This window comes from Acomys minous, assembly GCF_964271855.1.
Source record: "Acomys minous genome assembly, chromosome: 5".
In the NCBI taxonomy this organism is placed as follows: Eukaryota; Metazoa; Chordata; class Mammalia; order Rodentia; family Muridae; genus Acomys; species Acomys minous.
This window is the reverse complement of record NC_140494.1, coordinates 20,079,462-20,096,498: the sequence shown is the minus strand read 5'-3', so window position 1 is coordinate 20,096,498 and position 17,037 is coordinate 20,079,462. Positions and strand designations below refer to the sequence as shown.

General features: G+C 43.4%; 1 protein-coding gene across 2 annotated transcripts in view; it reads left to right on the top strand.

Moving 5' to 3' along the window:
* NEBL (nebulette) overlaps positions 1 to 17,037 on the top strand; it is a 362,420-nt gene that overhangs the window by 102,459 nt on the left and 242,924 nt on the right. The window lies entirely within an intron of this gene.

Genomic DNA, 17,037 nt, shown 5'->3' with positions numbered 1-17,037 from the left:
GCTGAGGAAGAGGAAAAGATTGATTTATGTTGAGGAAAGTTCTGTTTTCCGAGGTGGAGGGAAGTGTAAAGGGCCCCCGCGGCCCTCGGGCTAGGAGACAATCCTACTGGGAATATCCCACTGAAAGCTGATGGGTTTCCATTTTATACATAAGACTGGGAGGCTGGAAGAAGTCATGGAGACCCCGGACCTGCGCTTGAGATGTGCTGCCTAGAAAATGAAGAAACACATGGCAAGCCCTGTGTGTTCTGTTTGTTTGCATGAACAATTGGGAGAAACCAAAGAAGGCACAGGTTTGTTTGTTTGTTTCTTTCTTTCTTTTTTGAAAGAGTCAAGGCTTTGGGTTAAGGCGTCTGTGATAGAAACTGGAGAGGACGTGGCAGGAAGGCTGGTAGAGTGTTGAGTGTGAATATCAGGGAAAGCTGCACCAAACTACAAGTATGGAGAGGTATTGCAAGCCTTGGAGTGGCTGAGATCCATGAGGCATGGGTAGGTGGTAAAGGAGTGAAGGTGTGCAGTGACTGAGGCCAAGATGTCCCTACATTAGAGAGAGGAGAAACCACCCATCTATGCCAAGGAAGAGTGTGACATATTTGTAGCCTGTGGCTGTAGTAACAACGTCCCCAGCCCAGAGGCTAAAGCAACACTAAATATCCTCAGAGTTTGGAAGTTAGTTTCACCAGGGTGATAAGAGTTCTCCCTTTCCACTCTACCTTCAGGGGTTGGTTGACAATAGTGACATTCTTGGCTTGCTCCTGCCTTACTGCAGTGACTCAGCCAGTCACTTTCCCATGGATGACTTTGCATCATCTTTCCTCTGGGTCTGTCTGCATTTATGCTCTTTAATGAGCATACTTATCATATAAGATTAAAGGCCGCCTAAACCTCACCTTAAGTTGGTTAAATCTGCAAAGATCTGATCTCCAAATAGAAACATTTGGAGATTAAGAGTTCAGTATACTGGCTGAAGGGATGGCTTAGCAGTTAACAGCACAGTTTATTCTTCCAGAGGACCCAAGTTCAGTTCCCAGAACCTATGTCACATGTCTTACAACACTGTGCCTCCTGTTCCAGGGAATATGATGTCTCTACCCTCTTCAGCACCTACCCCACCCATAGACATAATTAAAAAAAATCTTAAAAAGCTTAATCTATATATTTTAGGGGACACAAGTCAATGCATATCACCCAGGAAGGTATCAGGAAAACCAAGAAACATGCTGCCCCAGAAGCCAAACAAAGAAAGTACTTCAGGCAGGGAGGATGGGTAAACTGAGTCAAAACCTGCTCACTAAGAAAATGAGATGACTAAGGATATTGGCAGTTAGATTAGGAACACAGAAGCCGTTGTCATCCGAGTGATGAGGCTTTCAGTCAAATGGGGAAGATGAGCGTGAACAAGAGAGTTAGAGAAAGCAAACAGTTTTTGGAGGTGCTTTACCTATAGGGCAAGAAAAAAAAATGGGGTAGTGGTGGAAGAAGAATAAAAAATGGGAAAAGCAAGGACATCTTTATATGTGAGCAAGTAGGAGGAAAAGGCAGAGAATTTAGAGCGATGTCTTTGAGTGGGTGAGAATGTGTGGGCTCTAGGGGCCAAGCTGAAGACCACTGTATGTAACAGGCCTTCAGACAGCTCTGATGCACACTCTAATTTGAGAATATTTGCTTTGGATGATCTCTAGGAGCCCCCAGAAGTTCTGTTATGAGCTGAGAATGGAAACTCCCTTCTGTTGAATGACGAGCGCCTGCCAAATGTGTGAAGAGGAGTTGAGATGGACAAGTGGCAAGGCCGTGTTGTGGGGGAGAGGTGCTGTAGGGAGGAAGATCTCTCTGCCTGCCTTCACCAGCTGCCCTGTCTCTTTAATCTGTAACTGCTGCTCCTCCGAAGTGCCTGCCTGAGCTGGCAGCATCCCCAGCTGTTATTTTTAGATGACCCCGAATCAGACCCCGGTGGAAGGAAGAGCTTGTCACGAGGATTTGAAATATTTGCATCTGGCAGGACTCAAACATTGCATAACAAATTAATGTCCTGATGCCCAAAGTGAAATTTTGTATAGCAACTTTATTGCAAATGCAGCTTAGTATTTCTGTTGAAAGCCTCCCAAAGATGACTCCCTGATTTGGCTTGCCTGACCATCACATGACTTAATCTGAGCCATTATAGACTGTGGCTGGTCATTGCGTTATTATCGCTTGAATATGATGATTCCTGTGACCTTGTATTCTAAACAATGCAATGAAAAATTGGAAATGACCCCACTTCTTTCTTCAGTTGATAGTTAGAGGACTAAAAAAAAAAAAAAGTTATGGCAATGGAGAATTTCAACCAAAGCAGCAAATGACTCGAGCTGTAGTGAAATAACTTGGGGAAGAAAAATGCTCGGCTGGTACAGAGCACCCTGATTTACTCCCTGTTAAAACTGGCTAGGGGATCTTTTTTTAAAAAAAATATATTTTATTAATTTATTCATATTACATCTCAATAGTTATCCCATCCCTTGTATCCTTCCATTCCTCCCTCCCTCCCATTTTCCCCTTACTCCCCTCCCCTAAGACTGTGACTGAGGGGAACTTCCTCCCCCTATATATGCTCATAGGGTATCAAGTCTCTTCTTGGTTGGCTAGGGGGTCTTGAGAGCAGGCTGTCTGATAGAAAATATGAGCTTATGACATCACATATCAACACTTGGAGAATTATATCATTGAGAGAATATCTTCTTCCCACTTTGAAGCAGCCAGGAGAGACTTTAATTAAGTAATTACTTGAATTTTGCTATACTGTGGATTTAATCCAGGGCCTTGTGCATGGTAGCTAAAAACTACCATATCTTCAGGATTGATTTCATTGTTGTTACCTGTCTGTTTGTTTTTGGGACAGGATCTTCTTCCCTGTGTAGTTCTGGCTGTCCTTGAACTTTCTATGGGAACTGCAGTGTTCCCCTTGCCCTTGCCTCCTGGAATCCCAGGCGTGATATACCACAGTTGGCTGAATTGCCCTCTGAATGCTAAGAAGTTACTCACTCATTTCTCCGAACATGTTTAAAGGATTTTGAAGCGTGACCTTGCCTTTAACATTCTGGTATTTTGTGAATTCTGTTTCTGCTAGTATCTGCTGTTAGCATTTCATCCTGCAGTGTTCATCCTGCATCTCATCAAGGACATCTCGCTTTGTGCCCAGCACAGGTGATATGGGGCTGAGGGACGGACACTTATGGAATGGCATCTGTCGTGGAGATAATATGGCAAGCACAATGGCAGGTATAGGCACAGCCTCCCTTTGCTGCTTAGGCGATTCTGGTAGAATCAGGGAGACAGGCTTCTCTTGGCTGGACCTGGGCTGGCTCATGATCAGCAAGGGATGCACTGTGGACTGGGATGCTGATGTGGGACTCAGCATCTTCCCCGCCAGTGCTATTCATCAGATAGTCACCCTCATCAGCAATGCTTATGATTAGTTAATAGCACTACTTAATATTTATTACTGGTAATATTCATGAAGAATTGTATCAAATTGCAATTGGCTCTAAAAACACTTTGACGTTAGGCTGTTTTCAGTTGACTGCTGCATCTTCCAGTGGGAAAAACATATATGTATAAAGATATACATAGCGATATAGATATAGTATAGCTATAGATATAAATGGGCCAGCTCAAACCTCTCCAGGTGCTGGAGGAAGCGTCTGTTTGAGACTTGATTTGCTATACTCATGTTGAGTGGCTAACTAGGACCAGGACTCAACAGGAGTGCGGGTGTTGGGATAGCTACCCAGTCTTTATTTCTAAAAAAAACATAATTAAATGACTGATATTTCTTTGAGAAGCCCAGGGTCTCTTTCCTGCCCCATTTCAAGCTTTGCTTTCCATAGTTGACATGCTTGGTCTCCCCATTGCCACTTATTCAGGAACACTGTCCAACCTTACAGCAGAAGTCAGATAGTGACCCTGTCCAGGAGGTTTTCCACCTGGCCCTCCAACTTCCACCTTCCTCTGAAACTCCACACAGCTTTCTGCCTGGCACACAGACACTCACAGAAGCTTCCCTTCCCATCTCTTCCTTTATAATAGTTTCTTATTTTAGAGTGATTGTACATATGACTCCTGATTTTTTTTAGCATTAGAAGTAAATGAAATTTTAACCTGTTTTAAAAAAATATGTTGTTAAATGTCACATACTTGAAAAAAAAACCTGGAAAATTAGGTGTCTATTGAGGGTCATAAAATTCACACCTTTGCAGTCATTATCAACATCAAGAAAGAGACGGCTAGTGACGAGAGACCTCTTCCTCACCACATGCCCTCCTTCCCAGAGAAACTGCCTCCCTGACTCCTCTTCAGTCTCTTTGTGTTTTTTCATAGTGCTCTGCATGCTGGTGTCTTGTGTCTTGCTTTCCCTTGTGACCCATGTCTATTCTGCCCATGCTGCCTAAGGCTTTTGCGTACCATGGCTGTCTTTTTCACCACTGTGTAGTGTTCCAGCGGAGATGACTCTTCCGGTTTGAGAACGTGGATGGAGACACACAGGAGTTGTGCGCTTGCACGAAGCACTCAGCAGCAGAAGTTTAAAATTGCTAAGTGCACGGCCATTGTGCTTTCCCAACATGACCTCATTTGCCCACCATTGGCATGTGCTTCTTCCTGTCATCCTCAAACATTTCCTTGTTGCGTTTCACCTGTCTAGAGGGCAGTCATCATCTTCTTTTGCATTTCTGGTTGTTAACAGGGAGCCTTTCCCAAGTTCCACAAGTTTTGATTGCCTGATCTCACACTTGGTTGGATTCAAGAATTGAGTGTGCTTCCCTTCTGTCTTTGAAAACCTTTTTATGAATGAAAAAAAAAAACAAAACAAGACAAAAGGATGACTGTGTATGGGAGATGCAGAAACTAGACTAGACTCATGGGGGTGGGGGGGTCAGTCGTCACGGAGCCTCTCATTATGTGCTAATGTCAAGATGACAAACTGTTTTCTGCTGAGAAAAGCAGATAACGGTGTCCGCAGTGTCTTGCCAAGATGTCTGAAATGGCGTCTAACCCACAGCATCATTGACTACCTACTGCTTGGCACTTCCTCCTACACTTCAAACACAGGTCCTCCTGAACCCAGTTTAGTGATCTGTGTTGGGACAACCACCCAGAGGCTGCCATGTTGCAAGACACACAGAACATTGTGCACACAGCCTCAGGGCAGCGCAATGAAGGCATCCTGACTAATTTTAGTATGTGTCTCTCTGGTGTATCCAAGTGGAGTCATGAGTTCTTCCGTAAGATGCTGGGTGTCAATTTGGTTAGATTAGCAGACACTATAGACTTATCATTCAGTGGGCGCTAGAAACAATTTTGAATGAGCTTGTTCATGAAACGCAGACTGCTCTCATGGGCCAGACCTGCCACAGCACTTTACAGATGCTCCTTCAGCTCTCTGAGCTCCATGGTGTTAGACTTGCCATTATAGACATAAGAAACTGAGGCGCTGGGGCATTTGGTAATATGGGCAAGTGGCAGAGCTAGCGAAATGATGGAGCCTGCAAACAGGTGGAGGCTGAACAGTTCCTTGGAGCTAGGGAAGCAGATGGGTGGATTCTCATGTAAACACTTGATGGTTTTGTGTTATAGCTTTTGTGTGTCAAAGTAGTGTTGACACCAGAGTTAAAGGACCTGTAACTGACACCACAGACTTCCCACCCCCAGCCCCGTTTCCCTTTGGAGTACGATTAACCCATTGAGAAAATTACTACCTTCGGAGTATTGGTCCTCTTAGAATGTTTTGTGGTCTCAGGGAACTCTTGCCAGTACTAAGAATTGTCAATATTTTCCTTGAAACTGGATTTTAAAAGGTTTGCTTTGGCTTTTTTCCAATCTTGGAGACTTAGCTCAAAGTTATAAGTTGCTGTACTGTTTCTGGTCAAATTAAGAAAGCATAAAATTGTACAAAAGCAGAAACCAAGTCAAGCCAAACCACCCCTCAGCCCCTGCAACCTCCCTGAAAACAAAAACCCAAGGAAAAACAAAGAACAGCAGTAGCAGCAACAACAACAACAACAAAACCCCTAAAAGAAAACCACCTCCTTTGCAGTGGTTCCCCAGATGGAAGAAGGTGTGTTAATTTAGAAGTTAACTGGCTGTTTTTCCTGCTTCAGAACAGTCCACCTTCTCACAAGGAATAGAACTTCAATCATTCGTGCTTTCAGACTCGAAGTAAAAATGCTGTAGAGCACCGCCGTTTTATGAAGTAGCTTTAAGGCACCCCAGCTAGTCTTGGTGTTTACACAGCACGTACCTAGCAGCCCAGGCCAATCACCTCTCAAGTTCACCGACACATTGGGCGTTTTTGGAAACCGTAATTGTACTGTATGCTTTGGAGCAAATGCTGAGTTATACATTTCTTCTAATGCAGAGTTTCAAGAACATAAAATGCACTCATGGCCACTAATGGAGAGCTCAGGCAGAGCCTGGTATCCCCGCTGCTTTTTAGAATTCTTAGGACAGTTGAGAAAACGCATTTGTTCTGTGGTTCTTCCTTTCATCTGCAGCCAAGAAAATGAAAATATAAATATGAATTGAAAATGACTTAAAAGAAGCTTCCTTGAATTTCTTGCATGTCAAAGAAAACAGAAAGACCTTGCTCTGGAGCCAGAAAAACAAAACAAAACAAAACTCCCAGAATTTGGACCACTGGCCACTACCCCAGAGGTAATGCTCTGATTAGGTGTGTCAGAGCAAGAGCATCTGGCAGTGACGGCCATAGAATATGGTTGAGCCAGAGTTTTTAGAACAGTGCCAGCTAGTCACTTACACACCATAAAATGTGTCTACCTGGTTCTATGCTGATGAACACTTTTAAAACCCCCTTAATAAAACAAACAGAAATAAAAATAGAAAGAGAAAATACTAGTGGATATTATTTGTATTGAGTCTACTCCATTAGGTATAGTGAGATGTTACGACACATAGACCAGAAGCTTATTTAGAAACAGAAATGTTAATTAGGCTGGGGTATAGCATTGTGGAAGAACATTTGACCAGCATATGTGAATCCTTGAGCTCTGTATTGTATCTCAAAACACACATCCACAAGGGAAAGAAAGAATGTGGGGGAAGAGGTAAGAGAGTGCATTATAAAGTTAGTATTAGCAAAACACAAAACTCTCCATTTTTCATCACTTTGACTGTTTTTCCCCATATCCAGAGTGTTTAGAGTTTCATGACCATATGATTTGTCCTGTTGACTTAGTCCAAGCCTCAGGTCACAGCCTTAAGGACAAAATTATAAATTCTGGCTTTACAACATCCTTGGGGGTCATTATCCTGAGAGTCTCTTTAGAGGGGTTTATAGAGAAGCCAGGAGATATATTTATTTTTATATTTGTAAACAGTGTTGTAAGCCAGGAATGGCAGTGCACGCCTTTAATCCTAGCACTCAGGGAGGCAGAAGCAGGCAGATCTCTGTGAGTTCAAGGCTAGCCTGGTCTACAGAGTGAGTCCAGAACATCAAGAGGTACACAAAGAAACCCAGTGTTGAAAAAAAAAAAAAGAAAGAAAAGAAACCTAGTGTTGAAAACCAAACCAAACCAAAACACCCCCCCAAAATACCCAGCTTTGTTATTTCTCTCTATAATGCTCATTATGAATACCTCAAACAAAGAAAGGAAGAAAGGAGAAAGCTCCCTGAATTCTCCACCATTCATAAACAAGCCCTGGTAAGATGTCTTATGTTTCCCTCAACACTGTTGTGAGGAGAAGACACTTGGAGATCTAGTCACAATTTTTAGAAAGTGAGAAACAAAATTGGGCTTGTTGGTAAACACCTGTATTAGTTCCTGAGAAGCTACACTGAGGGTAGCCTGGGCTACATAGCAAGTACCAGACCAACCCGGGAAAGTTACGGAGAACCTATGGCAGGCAAAAATAAAAGCCACAAACCAAACTGTGGAAAATTAGATTACAACTAATATATCAATTAAAATTAAGCATCCCTTTATGTTTCCTTGCTCTGAGAAAGCTCAAAAACTACACACATCTTGGATTGCACCTGGCCAAGATGCAGGGAGAAGGGGGAGGAGGAGGAGGATGAGGAGGAGGGGGAGGATGAGGAGGAGGGGGAGGAGGAGGAGGAGGGGGAGGAGGAGGAGGAGGGGGAGGAGGAGGAGGAGGGGGAGGAGGAGGAGGAGGGGGAGGAGGAGGAGGAGGGGGAGGAGGAGGAGGAGGGGGAGGAGGAGGAGGAGGGGGAGGAGGGGGAGGAGGAGGAGGAGGGGGAGGAGGAGGAGGAGGGGGAGGAGGAGGAGGAGGGGGAGGAGGAGGAGGAGGAGGAGGAGGGGGAGGAGGAGGAGGAGGGGGAGGAGGAGGAGGAGGGGGAGGAGGAGGAGGAGGGGGAGGAGGAGGAGGAGGAGGAGGAGGGGGAGGAGGAGGAGGAGGGGGAGGAGGAGGAGGAGGAGGAGGAGGAGGAGGAGGAGGAGGAGGAGGAAGACTGGCATGAATTCATCTGGTTACTTTGGTTTTGTACAGGGAACCATGTGCGGTACAGCCATGCCTGGTCACACAGCTTCAGAACCAATGCTTTTGGGGAATACAATCTCACTGTAACATGGAATTTACTTCTCAAGGAGAAAACAGCCTCCAAAACTAAATACTACTTTTCTAGTTGCACTACTGGGGCATTTTTGCCCTTGCCTGTGCCACGAAACCGTTCAGTTAATAAGTATTAACATAGCAAATGTGACCTCTGAACGTGGAGCTCGTTTTCACAAGGAAGGGGATGAGATTGTGACTGTCTTGAGGGTCAGGATTCTGTGCGCCTCTCCCGTCCTTAGAGCAGGGGAGATGGGTAATCTCTTTCTATTTGAAAGTCATGCTTCGGTTTCAGTGGTTTATAGTTTCTTCTAAAGAAGGAGGTGCTCGAACATTCTCTGTGTGTGGCTGGCTCAGTCTCCATGGTAGACTGAGGTAAAGACTTAAAGCAAAGTAAGTAGACAAATGAACAAGTCATCCTGCAACTACAAGTCATCCTGCAACTACAAGAAGGAGAGTGGGAGGGGTGACCATCAGGCACCAAGCTACAGGTATTGAGGAATAAGAAACCAGACAGGGTATAACACACGAGGTGAACTATGGGTAGTAATACCATACTGTGATTATAAATAACAATAACTGCACATTTTGAAAAGCTGGAAGAAACGATTCCAAGGTGTTTACCATGAAGAAAGGATAAATATTAAAGAGATGGATGAGACTAACATGTCTCAAACATTATACAATGTATACATCTACAGAGAAGGCAAATGATACCCTATGATTGTGTATAAATCTTATGCTTGCATCTATCAGTTACAAATAAATTTTATTAAAACACAGAAAGAATTATGGGCATAGCAATACATGCCTGTCACTTAAGCATTTACTTGGGAGGCTGAGGCAGGAGGATTATGAGTAGATGGTCTGCTTGGGTGAGACCCTGTGTCATAAAACTAAAAGAAACAAAATAAAGTAAGAATGAAATAAAACTTCTACCAAAAAAAAAATAGCCCAGGAGACAAAGAAAGACTGTCAAGGTTAGGAGCCTGAAATGCCACTTGGCCCGAACTCACAAGAACCCCTGACAATGGCTGGAACTGGCTATTTTGGGGGAGGTAGGGTGACGGCCACCATCACTGGTTTGTGGAGACTGCCCTCCCCTGCTTCTTAGGATGCTCCACTGCCCTGCTGAGTGTGGTTGGTCCCAATAGTGGGAAAGCATCTCTTAGATAGCCTCTACATGGATGAGGAAAGGAAAAAAGAACAGAGCTTAAAATGTTTTTCCTCTGACAGCCAGGAAGCAGGTAACCTCACCTTAAGTCAGAGAAAGATATTGCATAGACTTGGGAATTCCCAGGAAGCCAGAAGGCTTTATTTTTCACACAGCAGGCAGCATTGTGCCCTGGCAAGAGCGCAGATCCTAAAGTCAAGATGCCGTGGTCAGAACTGTCATGTCTGAGTTTTGTCATATGTCAAAAGGGGAAATGACATGGGTTCTTTTCGAATAGGCTATGGGTGATGATGTAAATGCCCCTGTGGCGTCTAGTGTTGAGAGATGACGAAAGTGAGGAAAAGTTTAAAAAGTACAAGCAGTAGTCATGTAGTCTCAGTTGGAACTGAGAAAATAAAGTCATAAAGTGAGACTGTATCAGTATTTACCTAGTGTCATTCAGGGAAGGAGACACTCCAATTTTAGAGCTCAAATGCCGATTATAAATATAGCGTGTGTCCTGCCTCAGAACAGTGGTGACCAACGTGTTGAATTATCTAGAACTTAGTGCTGAGAAAAGCTCCAGGTAGGAATCAGTCCCTTCTCTCTCCATTCTGTCAAGGTCACTCAAGCTCTGTGCTCATTGACATCTGCTGGTCTTCACTTTGCCTTTTGGGAGGATGACAAAGGCCATGCTCCTAAGGAGCAAGGTATTATGGAGAAGGCTTTTCTGAGTTTTCACAACAAGGAAGATGTTACCCTTGCAGTAGAGAGAAAAAATGATGTGAAGGGATTCTTTCTGTAATAATTTATATTGCCTTGAAGTGAACTCTCTTCCCCATTTTAGTGACAAGAGACGTGTCACATAGACTTTGTCCAGAGGAGCCACAGCACTGTAGGATGGGCATAAGAGACCTATGCCATGACCAATAGCAAAGGGGAGAGACAGAGTAATAGGACAGAGGTTTGTGCCCAGTTTGGGGTGTGGAAAAGCTTTGGACATAGTGACACGAGACAGGAATCTTTAAGAGATAAAAATTTCTCAACACATACAGAGAAGGGACATGTTAATAGAAGCAGAATTAGGATGGTGACCCTGGTATATTATGTCATCTTGCTCTGTACCTTCAGCGCTGGTGCCGAGATCCATCTTTTTTGTGAGCCTAGTTGGAATGAGTACACTTACTAGATTCTCCTCCCAACTCCACAGGGAACTGCTACAAAGCTCTTCTTTGAAAGCACAAAGTAGACGGTCTCAACCCCTGGGTGGGATGAACTTACTCGCTACCCCATAGTGAAAAGCTGTGAATGGCAACCGAGATGCTTAACTGGGTATGTCGCCTTCCCTTGGCCGTAGCGCTGAGTTTTATGTCGAACACCAGTTTAGACATTACAATGAAGATATATTCAAAGATGAAATTAAATCTGAAGACTTTGAGTATAGTATACTGCCCTCACTTAATACATGGAGGGGCTAAGAGGAGGGGCGAAGTGGGATATGAAGGAAGAATTTAGCCTACAGGCTACTTTGCACTGCAGATCACAGAAGGCACCTCTAGCTTGCTGACCTGGTTATTATAGTGTCTTAAAAATTCATCAGTCTCTTTATTCTTCCCTTCCTTCCTCCTGCTCTCCCTCCCCATTCTGTTGGTTCCATTTCTCTGAAGAACCATTCATAACTTTTATGCTTTAAAGTTCAAGAGACACTAAATCCATTGTTTCTGTCCAGTTGCCTCATGTTTTGTAGAAATGTACTGCGTCTGGCAGTAGAGTGGGCTTGAAGGAAGAAATGCATTCTGGGAGATTTTTCGAGGGGCAGCTGTCAAGAGCTGTCAGGAAGTGTCTGCATTTACATGTTTTCCAAGCATGTTGCAAGTCTGTGACTCTCCATGGAGGAATTTGGTATTCAGAAGTCAATAAACAAATTACATTGATCTGTAATGTAGGGCTGTCAAGGTGACTGATGGGGTACCCACTCGTTCAGAACAGTGTGCAGGAAAAACAAGACAGAAATTGCCCATGCAAATGACAAGGGATGTGGTAGGAATTCAGCACAGGACGTTCCTCTGAGGGAAGCTGCCACAGTGGAAATTTTTGTCTGAGAAAGCCATTCCCTTTGCATGCGGTACATGGCTCTTGCTACGCAGAAGTTCTTTGTTGGGCAGACTCTGGGATTTATCTATTATGTAATTATCTCATGGCACTTGCATGCCCTACCAAAGGAGAGTTAACTATTTATACCACAATAACATCATGGGTGGGCTGGGGTACGGATGGAGAACTGGTCCTCTTGGTAGAGTGAATAATACTTGAGATTCATATGATCCCTCACAATTTATTCCAGTGAACACTTTTAACAACACTCTCAGGTATGCAGAAAAGACAGCCGACCCACGCTGCACTTTAAGCCGAGGAGACTCCTGGGTGAGAAGGCCAGAGCTAGCTGGGCCTAGAATAAAGGTGGAGACTCTTCTTGATGCAGTAGTTATTTTAAGCACCAGATTTTTATAAAACTTCAGAACATTAACGGATTTCCCTACTAGGAATGTATGATTAGCTAACACTTATTTATGCAACTTAACTTATTAATGGAACAAAATAGCATGAACTTAAAACACTATCTATACGTTTTTTTTTTCCGGTGTGTGGGGGGAGGGGAGATTTGAAATATAAGATGGTTTATGGTTGAATGCATTTAGGAGAACTATGAGTTATAATATCAATAATCCTTTCTGCAGAAATGAAACATCAAAGCCATGGATATTTCAGCTGTTCCCAGGCTTGCCTGACTCGACAGTGCCTGTAGGCACAGAGGTACAAGAAAGGATGTGACATGTTCAAGTCTTGGCAGACATTTGACAGAGGAAGGTCTTAACTTAGTTTTTGACTCACAGTCACAATGGATGCATGGAACATGGAACCTTCTTTTGTGTTTGTTCTTGAGCAAATCAACAAGGTATCTTAAAGCAAATGAAAGCGTTAGGAAAAAGTGACTAATTATGTGATGTCATTCTTCCCCAGAGTTTAAGTCTGTGGCCCAGGGGTCAGCTTGTATTGTATCTGAGAAGGTTGCTTGGCTGCCACACACCATTCCAATCCTGTTAATCCTGTTGAGAACAGAACACTGTAAGAGACTGTGGACCAGGGCTGAATTCTACTTTCCTTCTCATCCACAAAGGGACATCTTCTCCTTTGGCTACTGATATGGTTGGAACAGAACAGCCTTCCACCCCGCCCCCCTGAACCCTCCACCCCCAACAGGCTGTTTGAATACTTGCTCCTTGGTTGGTAGCACTTGTTTTTGGAAACTGAGGCCATATAAGGTGGGGCCTGGCTGGCAGAGATGAGTCACTCTGTGTGGATCTTTGACAATATAGCCCATCACTGGTTTCCTCTACCTTCCCTTGACTGCCAGGCCCAGAAGCCACTAGAAGCTTCACTATATTTTCTTCTTGTGGAGCTTCTTCCTTTGCTGTGTCTTCTTCACCACGATGGACTCTATTCCCTGAGAGCAAGCGCTAGAATAAATCTTTCCTTCCATAAGGTATCTGTTTCTCAGGTATTTTGTCACAGCTGTGAGAAATGTAACAAGTACATTATTGAAAGAAGGTAGCAAATGATGAAAATAATATGTTTTATAAACCAACACTTCTGAATCTCTGTTTTACAGTGCAAACGAGCAGTCACACGTCTGCCTTTCTTCTTAAGCTTTATGCTTTGGTCTATATAAGCAGTTGGAGAAGGGCTAAGTCAAGCTATTTAGCATATGCACTGCCATACATACTTGTTCTTTTGAGGTGTGGTGAAAACACTAGCAATTTTCAAGCATAAGACCTTTTGCTATCTGTAGTCACCACACTGTACAGTAGACCTCTAGGACGTCTCCATTTGGAGACCTGAAATTCTGACTCCGTTGACCACAAATTCTGTGACTCCTCCACCAGCTCCTCTGGCCACCATCCTTTTGCTTGCTGGTTCTATGAGTTGGAGTTCATTGTCTTAAAGAGTCTACATGTAAATAAGATCAGGCCGTGCTTGTCTTTCTCTTGCTGACCTGTTTTCCTTAACATAGTGGCTTCCAGGTTTATTCAGGTTGTGAGGGACAGGCGAGATTCCCCCTGGAAGGCTGAGTGGGACTCTGTGGTGTACATGTGCTGTGGTTTCTTTATTCCATCTTTCATCCATGGACGCTTAGGTCAACTCCATGACTTAGCCCTTGTAAGCAGTGCTGCAAGGAACATGGAGGCGGGGATGTCTTTCCCACATGTTCACTTCCTTCCATTTGGATGTGGATTCAGAGGTGTCATTGCTGATCCAATGCTAATTCTATTTGGAATGATTGAGGACTGCTCATGCTGTCTACCATAATGAGTAAGCAAATTCATAGTCCTCCAGGTTCCCTCCTCCATATCCTTGCCAATACTTGTATCTTATTTATTTTCTATTACAAGTGATTGATTTATTGTGTGTGTGTGTGTGTGTGTGTGTGTGTGTTTCTGAGTGAATATATGTGCACAACTATGTGCAGTGCCCATGGAGACCAGAAAAGAGTGTTGGATCTGGAACACACATCAAGCGCTGGTTGTGAGTGGCTTGGGAGCTGGAACTGCACCTGGGTCCCCTGCAGGAAGAGCAAGTGTCTTTAGCCGCTGAGCCAGTTCTCCAGCCTCACGCCTTGTCATTTTGGTAATAGCTCTGAGAAGTGCTATCCCTTTGGGGTGGTAGCATGTGTTTACCTCTCTGACTGAACAATTTTTTTCCCCATGTGCTCTTGGCTGTTTGGAATATAATTTTTTGATAAATGGTTATTTGTATTTTTGTCCAGTTTTTAATCAATTTTTTCTTAATATTCAGTCGTTTGAGTAAATTTTGTTTTATTTACATCTTTCTTCCTCCTCCTTGACCTCCTCCTCCACTGCTGCTGCTGCTGCTGCTGTGGCACTGGCTTAGTGTCTTACTTCATGATCAAAATGGATCATGTAAGAAATTGGACATTTCCTAATTCTTTGGTGTCCTAGGAGTGTGCATGTAGTCCATTGGGTTCGAGTGTGTGTGCTTTCCAATGGCTTCAGCTGTCTGAGGCTTAAAAAACAGACGAAGGAAAGGGAACATGTTTCTCCAAATGTGTAAATTGAATTTTCCAATTGTTTGTATTTGAGTGGTCAGATTTAATCTCTGATTTTCCCCTTTTGGATTCTATTAATTTGCTGTGGTATCCTCTACAATTAGAAGCCATAAAAAGTCACTTTAAGCTGCGACAGAGTCAATGTAAGGAATCTTATTGACGTAGTTTTAGTCTTAGATAGCTGCCTATGATAAGCCAGACATATTGAAAGGGAAAGGCTACTGTTCCTTCCAGTAAAGGAGTTGCAGCTTTCTTCTGAGAACGTCTGGACCTCAGGCCAGCTCTATGCTTTCACTAGTTTCTGATGGGTTGCTCACGGATACATCCTTTAGGATAGTCAGTTTTCCAGACGTTTTCTTTTCTTTTCTTTTTAAAATTAATTTATTTATTCACTTCACATACTGGCAGTAGTCTCTCCCTCCTTTCCTTCTAGTCCCACCCACCCACTCCACTCTCCTATTCCACAGAAAAGGGGAGCCCGCCCTGCCCCCCACCCTAGCTCATCAAGTCTCATCAGGACTGAGCTCATCCTCTTCCCCTGTGGCCTGGCAAGACAGTCTTGTCAGGAGGAAGTGATCAAAAATCAGGCAAGAGAGTCCATGACAGAGACATCCTTGCTCCCCTTACTAGAGGACCCACATGAAGCCTGAGCTGCCTATCGGCTACATCTGTTTAGAGGGCACAGGTCCTGTCCATGCATGGCCCTTGGTTGGTGCTTCAGACTCCACAGGCCCCTCTGGGCCCTGGTTAGCTGTCTCTGTTGGTCATCTTGTGGAGCTCTTGTCACCTCTAGGTCCCTTTATCCTTCCTACTGCTTTTCTACTAGACACCCCTAGGCTTCACCCAATATTTGGCTGTGAGTCTCAGCATCTGTTTTGAGCTGCTGCTGGATGGAGCCTCTTAGAGGACAACTCTGCTAGGCTCCTGTTGAGATGTTTTCTTATTCATGAAATATGTTTTGAAAGTTCCCTTTCTGCCCCCTCCCCCGGGCAAGCATACAGGAAATGAGCAACAAGGAGCTTACAAACACACAGAGACATAAGGGGTTGTTGTAAATGGGTTGCTGGAGTGCGGTGAGTCTGTAACAGAGGGACCACGGGAAAGTCCAAGGAGCAGGAACGTTTGAATAGGCATGTAGTAAAGGGTGGGTAAACTCAGAGTGAGGTGACACCATCTTAGGGCTGAGAAGAGTTTGTAGAATTATGGTAAGTTGCTTTCTAGTCTTTAAAACATTCTTTTTGTACTTAGACACCTAGTTGTGTGTGAGTGAACATCTCTCAGGATGTGCTCTAATAGAACACCGGTTGTAAGACATGTTCCTGGGGAGAGAGGGAAAGCCTGGGAACTACTGAAAAATCCTCTTGAACTTCATTGATCCCCCCTTGCTCAAACACATACAATGATGGAGCATGTGGTGTTGTTGTTTAACAGCTCTTAAAAACTGTTTATTTCTTATTTCAGATCATGTGGACTCTGTTTCCATGGCACACTATTTAGAGAACTTTGTCTGAAATAATTTTATCTAGCACCAGCATATATATATATATATATATATATATATACATATATATATATATATATATATATATATATTCTCTCCTATTTCAAAAGAAACCTGTAGAGCAAGCTTTTGCTAGTGGTATAGACACTGAGTATCAAGATTATTGATTAGAGTGTGGTACCTCACTGTATAATTCTCTCCTCCCCCTCTAGATTTTATTTTATATTTGATTGGCAATAATAGAAAACAAAGACACAGTCCTATATGTGATTATTATAGTCTGAAGCATCTATGTTGAATAAACAGCAATTTTATTGTTAGATGCCTGATAATTATTGGTTGAAGGAATGAATGCTTGAGAGACCTCGCTGTTCTGGTTTAAGGGATGTTTTAACGGGGAGTGACAGTTACAGCAAGCACAGCTCTCGTCATAGGCGAGTTGGTGCCATGAAAATGTTCCCACATACAATTCTTTATTGAAGGATCAGAAATTTTAGTTGATAAATAAAATTTAAAAGATGATTCCTTTCATCACATGTGTGTCTCTATGCACAAGTATAATCCCTGCATACATTATTTTATAAAAGGAAAAAATTATAAATCGAAGAATTGTGTCTCTGCAGCTGTCCCACTTCGGTGAGAATGTTCAATAGTTAAGGAATGGGGGCTAATTATCTTGTTTATTGTGCATAGGAA